Source organism: Zingiber officinale, chromosome 5B, assembly GCF_018446385.1.
Source record: "Zingiber officinale cultivar Zhangliang chromosome 5B, Zo_v1.1, whole genome shotgun sequence".
In the NCBI taxonomy this organism is placed as follows: Eukaryota; Viridiplantae; Streptophyta; class Magnoliopsida; order Zingiberales; family Zingiberaceae; genus Zingiber; species Zingiber officinale.
This window is the reverse complement of record NC_055995.1, coordinates 23,178,332-23,186,262: the sequence shown is the minus strand read 5'-3', so window position 1 is coordinate 23,186,262 and position 7,931 is coordinate 23,178,332. Positions and strand designations below refer to the sequence as shown.

The 7,931-nt window shown below is 41.3% G+C and overlaps 1 long non-coding RNA gene across 1 annotated transcript; it reads right to left on the bottom strand.

The window, feature by feature from the left end:
• Positions 1 to 6,581: 6,581 nt before the first annotated feature.
• On the bottom strand, positions 6,582 to 7,603 carry LOC121987294. Its single transcript, XR_006113475.1, has 3 exons — positions 7,017 to 7,603; positions 6,846 to 6,952; positions 6,582 to 6,642 (listed from the first exon to the last, which is right to left on the bottom strand). It is a non-coding gene; the product is annotated as an uncharacterized LOC121987294 (long non-coding RNA).
• Positions 7,604 to 7,931: the final 328 nt, after the last annotated feature.

Below are 7,931 nucleotides of genomic sequence, written 5' to 3'. Positions count from 1 at the left end.
GTTAACTCGTCCATACGAGCTCCGAAAAATTCCCGAAAAATTTCCAAAAATTCCGGAAAATTCCCTTATTAATATTCGCCTATTTCCGGTATTTTACATTCTCCCCCACTAATAAAAATTTGGTCCCCAAATTTCAATATCTACCATCAGCAAGTACTAATAACTGGTAACGATTATAAATGCTGAACGGTGAATTAAATCACACACCTCAAGTGAAAAGATGGGGATATCGAGCTCGGATCGTATCCTCGAGCTCCCAAGTAACCTCCTCGTCCGAATGATGCTGCCATCCGACTTTAACCAGCTGGATAGTCTTATTCCGCAACTGACGTTCCTTCCGGTCTAGAATCCATACCGGAACCTCCTCATAGGTGACGACAGGCTAAAAGGAGAACTGAGATTATCTATCAACACATGTATCAGATCGGGTACGTATCTCTTCAGCGTAGATACGTGGAATACGGCGTGAACGCCTGCCAAGAACGGCAATAGTGCCAACCGATAAGCTACTGCTCCAATCCTTTCCGAGATCTGGAAAGGTCCAATGTATCGCGGAGCTAGCTTACCTCTGAGGTCAATCTCTTCACCCCTTTCATGGGTGAAACTCGCAGAAATACCTAGTCGCAAATGGAGAACTCTAAAGGTCTCTGTCTCCGGTCAGCATAACACTTCTGGCAGTCTTATGCCTCTGACATCCTCTGTCTGATAATATAGACCAACTCTGCCTCACGCTGACCTCTATGAGGTCCCAACAACTGGGCCTTAGGGATTCTCGTCCTGATCGACAACTGAGCAACTATGGTAACAAGAATACCCTGCTCTGTCTGTCCCTGCTCCTCAAGGTCTAACTCAGAGAAATCCTGAATCAAATATGTGACCACAACTCGGTGGCAAGCTAAAGTCCCTCTGGACTTCTGGCTAAGTGCATCGACAACCACATTAGCTTTTCCCAGGTGATAGCTAATGGTACAATCATAATCCTTCAGGAACTCCATCTATCTCCTCGGTCGAAGATTAAGTTCCTTCTGAGTGAAACAGATATTTGAGACTCCGATGGTCAGTGAGAATCTCAATGTAATATCATACAGGTACTGCCGCCAAATCTTCAGGCAAAAATAATAGCAGTCAACTCCAGATCATGAACTGAGTATTTTCTTCTCAGGCTCCCCCAACTATCAAGAAGCATATAAGAATACTCAACCGTGCTGCATCAGAACAGCACCCATACCCTGTAGAAACGCGTCGGTGTAGAGGACAAATCCGTCCTCTCCAGAAAGTAAAAACCAAAAATCGAAGCCGACACTAGTCTTCGCTTCAGCTCCTAGAAGCTGATCTTGAAATCCTCAGTCTAAATAAACTTCACGCCTTTCATGGTCTGGCGTGTAAGTGACATAGCAATCCGTGAGAAACCCTCAACGTATCTCCGGAAATATCGGCCAAACAAAGGAGGTTCCAAGCCTCTTCTATTGACTCCGTCTACTCCCGACGGTAACAATCTCGATCTCATGTGGAACCACGGTATACATCTATTGGTGACCGTGTGGCTCAAACATCTCACATAAAACAATCCAAACCAGCACTACTGATAATCACATATAGATGTTCTCGTCGAATCATCTCTAGATCTATGCAAAGGTAGCGTACGTGACTCACCTCGGATCCGTAATAGATCACAACATCGTCCACAAAGATAATGGAAACCTATCCAAACATCCTCGACATACCAGGATCATCGAGTCCCTGAAAACATCTAAGGCACTGTAAGCCTCTATGGCAAAAACCGAGACACATAATGTACGTATCACAGACAATTCCTATCCATAGGATCTCCAATAATAAATCGAAAAAAAAAATCTGATTATCAATAATATAAATCACCAAAGAATAAATCCTCCAGAGTGAGAGCAACGCTCCATCACAGGAAACACCACATATGTGGGAGCAACGCTCTACCACAAGAAATCCTCAACATGTGGGAGCAACACTCCACCACAAATAATCTGAAATATGTATCTGCAATAAATATAGGAGCAATGCTCCGCTACCAGCAATCCGTGATATGTGGGAGCAACGCTCCACCACAAAACAATACCCAAGTACCCCAAGGCACCTAACTATCCAGCTAGAGACTGTACAAGATTTCTCTACCATAATTCGCTGTGGTTAGCCTAGGATATAATAACCTAGTAACTAATCAAATTCATCATCAACTCTATCAGCATCCTAGTGGGTCATCCACTGATAGGAAAATTAGTTGATGGGTAAATCCAACAAATGACATAATGCAGTCACTCCACATTCTGCATTCAGCATAAGTAAAATCATCATGCTGCTACCAATATATACCTGGCACACGTACTCACACAATATATGTATGATCGACAAAATCCTCCAATTATTATACACCAAACATACTCACAACTCAGGTATATTCAGTATGATACCTCCAACAATACATACCGAACACGTGTGCAAAATCAATGTAGGTAAAATCAACAATACACCTCAAACAACCCTCACATGACATATCTTCACCTATGCCAAGAGTATAACCAACATATACTTCCAATAAAGCATACTAAACCCAGGTGCACTCACATATCAAACATAATCCAAAAAGATACCTCAGATACCACATCAAACACATACATACACATATTTCAGATTAAATCGACAAAATGCCTCCATCAAAACACCACCGATGTACTTATACTACATCTCGGATTTAATCAACAAGCTATCTTCAATAATACCTCCGGATACATACTCCGAACTACATATCTATAATCCACAAGGAGCCTTCAAACCATATCAGAACATGGATACATATACTACTTGCAAATGGACAGTCTACCACAGGACTCCTACAACCCAAAACAATCATGATATACATGCAAAATCAGCATACCAGCTCAACCAAAGAGACCAACCTTATGCTACCAACACTCATGGGTTACCGGTATATCTAAACAAAATTCATGCATATGTATCAAGCATGAATACATCAATCAAAGGCAACCCAAAAATAAAGCAGCCTAATCATCCAGTAACAACCCTGCTCTAGGTTCAAAGGAACTAGTATCGGACAAGAAAAATATACACACCGTGGTATAACATTGCCAGTCAATGTCATACACTACCAAGACTATATCTAATAGGGAAAATTTATCATCATAAATCCAAATGTACTCTCCCAGTATACACTAGTAACGAGTGTATCCCATAAGTGTTAAGCAATTAGCTCTACACTTCCTTACATCAACGGGGTCATATATCCCAATGCACCCTCTAAGTTATCCCACCAGATATATACAGTCCATGGTCAAAGTTTTCATGGAATAGGATACATCGATCCTCTATAACCTATCCAAGCCGACAATGATATACGGCTGAATCCGTCCTTTCCACGTCAGTACAAAGCATGTACTCAAATGTGCTCTAGATACATAACTAAGCACAAACAACCTAAAGGTTCAAACCTCTAAGAATAGAGTATGACAATCCTCTACTGATCAACCAACAAAACTAAATCATCTATCTACTAACTAATCAAGAATACCTTAATCCTCCACAAGCAACTAAGGTATATCAAACCACGATCAAATGGTATACTACATTATCAAATAACTAAATCAGTTCATGGGTCAATTCAACACTAATACATCATCTCAAACTAGAGAATGTCAATCCACATAATATCATATGAATAAATGTGTACGACCCAAAAGAAAAAACTAGAATTCAATATCATCAAGACACCCTCATTTTTTTTTTATCCTCAAAATATCAGCCCACTACTATCAGATGAATAAGTCTCTACTCTCCATGAGGGTAAGTTAGCATTCAAAACATCAAATCATTATTTATCCACATAGTTCAATATCAGATGAAACAAATATCAATTTTATCATCCTGTTAACTAACCACAATTAACCAGATTTATTAAAATAAAAAATCTCATAGGCACATAAACTCTCTAGCTTCCAATTTATAATCTGATCACCAACTATAAACATCAACCTGTGAACACCATACATGATACTCACTATATCACCATCAATGACAACCCAAATAAAAGATCATCAAAATAGTTATCCACTAAAAGATCATCAACAACCACATAACATTTACTCTCTTAAATCATTAGAAATCAACACATCAAAATATCTGATCTCACAATATCCCTCAACCTCAAACCATTCTCAACAATGATCAAACATGGTAACTCCCCTAATGAACAATTTTTTCATCATATCGGGTATCCTAATATCCAAAAGATATGAGTATAAAACCTCCACTGGCTAAAACAACATAAATATGTAGGTATCATCCACTACCCAGCTAACAATAGCAGAGGCTGGTATGTGCCTCCATCTCCTACTAATAGTAACAGAAGCTAAAATCTACTGATGGTATGATGTGAAAAATCACCAGAGACTATAATCCTTGATCTCTATTAAGGTCAACCATGCTCAATGGCTAACTCATCACAAAAAAAAAATATGTGCTACAGCAACCAGACAGGTACTAAATAAAGAATGCTAATACCTGTCATAAACTATAAAATTAAGCATCATACCTATATGCCGTCTGGAGATGTTCCGTCGCTGTCCAGTCCCCAAATTGACCTCAAAATTTCCGATCGAGAACAACAACGGAAATCCATATAAATCCGAAACGGAAATCCAAACCCAATCGTAATGGAAAAATCCATGTCACTCAAACAACTACCCAGTTTGACTCGCAAACTTGGGCTAATCCAAAAATCCAGAATACCCAAAAACTGGTATCCGATAAATCACCAGAACATCGAAAGCAGGTATCATAACCCGCTCTGATACCAAATAAATTGGTATCAGATAAATCCCGAAAATTCAACACACGGAAATCAAATAAATATCGCCAAACTTTGGCGCGCTGATACCCAATAAACTGATATCAGATTATTCAAAGTATCCATAATACGAAAACAAAGATCGTATAAATCCAGAACACATAGCAAGTATCGTATAACTTGGCTCTGATACCACTAAATTGTCACGCCCCGGAGGAGTCTCTGTCCGAAGAAATTTCGGCAGCATCTCCCCTGTACGACGGACAATATGAAACTTCCTACATACCACATATACTTCAGCCACAGGCGGCTGGAATGATAACAAAATAAAAATAAAAAAAAAACAAACACCACGCAGTTTATAAAGATATTCAGCCTCTGGCTGTCACAACCACGCAGTTAATAATAGTAATCAATAACAATAGGACTCTGACTCGAAATCCACCCTACTCCACTACACTCGTAAAGCTCAAATCCAACGAACTCACCTCTTCTGCCGTCCAGGCAGGCATATAGTAGAATAAAAAAAACCAAACCATCCAAAAGTCCATCAAACGGTAACCATCCGTACAATATCCATAAATAAAATCCAAAACCAAACTAAAACATAGTCTGATGGAAGAAAAACCAAAATAAAGCAAATAACAACCTAGTAGGGAACTAGCTCTACTTGCAGATGGGGGGCCAGCGACTGGAACTGCTCCGGACAGCCTCAACCTGAAAATATATCAACAATGGAGGCGGGGTGAGTCCAACACTCAGCAGGTACAACTGATATGCATAATAAAACAAATAACAGACAACACTAATCATGCGTACAGTCTCCTGAGGATAAATGCAACTGAAATGAAATCAGAAGATAACTGTATTGACCGGATCAAAGTATAAAGGTAACAGGTCGTCAGACCGAGTGAGTCATAATCCTGTATGCATGTCAATCAATGCATCCAAACAAATGCAGCATATAAGTGCAGCAATCACAAGCAAATAAAAATGCAATAAATGCATATGTCAACCCCATACTCTGAAATCAATGCTCCTGTGCAATGACAGAGTAAACGGGATGCTGTCGGAGTACTCCTGTCCTGTGACCCCAAATCATAAATGGGGGAGCTCAATGCTCTCATCACGGGGAGGATATCTCTGCCGGCTACCACGCTGAGTCTCCTGACCAACGGAGCCAAACAAAGTCCACCATCTGCCGGCTACCACGCTGCTACCCTAAATGCCAACGGAGCCAAACAGAGCGGAACTGACTGCCGGCTACCACGCTGAGTCGCCTGACCAACGGAGCCAAACAGCAGAACCGCCACACACCAGCCAGATATACAAATCCATGGGTGATGTGTGCAGTACATGTAACTGGCGATGAGCTCAACCAAAGTAGAGCCGACAATCGCACAGCATGCAATCATGATGCATGATACTGAACATGGCAATCTCATGAATAACATGGCATGATCCATATAAATAGATACAAAGTGTGTACCACAAGAAGACGTATCAAATAGAAGGCACACAAATCGAAGAGGGTATCAAATAAACCCTAGATCCAGAATATAACAGAGCATGTGGTTAGGTCACTACCTAAGGCATATGTGATCAGGTAGATAATATGTAGTGCAGAATAAATAAACAAACAACATGTACTAATCATGTAGTGACCAACCGAAATAAACAGGTAACACAATTACTGTTATATGTTAAACATATTATCATGCATATCAAAAGACATAAGTCAAAGTACCCGCCTCCGAAAATAGAAAGGTCCAATTCCGACTCCGAGATACTTGTCTCGCGTCAAAGTCCTGTGTCACAAATAGAAATATATTTTATTTAGCTACAACTCTTCCAAATAGCTAAATAAAATCTCTAATCCTAAATTAGGGCAAAACCCTAATTATATGACCATCATTCTTCCCACAAGAATTAATCTCCACATGATCATCTAACTACAATACGTATCCGAATTCCTAATCACATTAAGAAATTCCAAATTAATACACCTTACCTCAAAATCACAATCGTGATCACTGGTCCACTGCCAAAAGGAGTGGCTGCTGAACCAAAGAGCAGCCCACAACACCCAAATTTCCAGATCCACCAAAGCAGCACAACCTAAGGAACACAATGACCGATCATCATGCAAAGAAGAAGAGTAGTGATCAATGGCACAACCTACCCTTCTTGTGATCCAGATGGTGGTGTCCAACAGCTATGTCTCACTCAGTGTCGGTAATCGACTGACATCGCTGTGCTAGCTTCGACCGGGAAGAAGGCTCGGCCTAGGGTAGAGGAACCGTGGCGATCAGTACACAGTGGCACGGCCTCAAGTGGCGGTTGTGCAGAGGTGCGGCGTCGGGCATCTGGCAGCCGGCGGTGGCACCGGCGCTAGGGTAGAGAAGGAGCGGCTCTGCTCAACGACCAAAGGAAGGCCTCGTGCGTCGCCGGCGCTGTCAGGTGGAAAAAAAAACGCGGCCGAGACACAACGGCTAGGGCATAACGGCGGCAAATCGGAAAAGGGACCGAGATCTGGTGGCCGGCGGAGACGAATCGGCCAAGAAGATCACGGCGTCGGCACTGTCGTGCGGCTGGCGATCGTCGGCTGTAGCGAGGAGCACAGGGATTCGCATGAGGGAGAAGAGGAAGAAATGAAAAGAGAGGAATCGGAAGAAGAAGTAAAAGAAGGAGAGGGGAACCACTCGGCGCCGTTTAGGGCACGGGAGAAGGCAGTGTCGGGCACGCACGGGAGAGAAAAAGAAACGGAGAGGAAAAGGAAAAATAAAGGAAAAAGAAAAAGGAAATATAAAATAAACATTTCCTCGTTTAAATGGGTCGCCTAAACAGGCTTTTCCCCGGGCCCCGTTTTCATCCCCGTTAACTCGTCCATACGAGCTCCGAAAAATTCCCGAAAAATTTCCAAAAATTCCGGAAAATTCCCTTATTAATATTCGCCTATTTCCGGTATTTTACAGTAGCAACGCATCCTTCTTCTATTTCTTGGATTCTTTTTATTCTGCATTTCTTTAAACTTATTAGATCTAAAAAACTTTTTAAAGTTTCTTACCATATATACTTCCTGATCCTCTTCTGAATC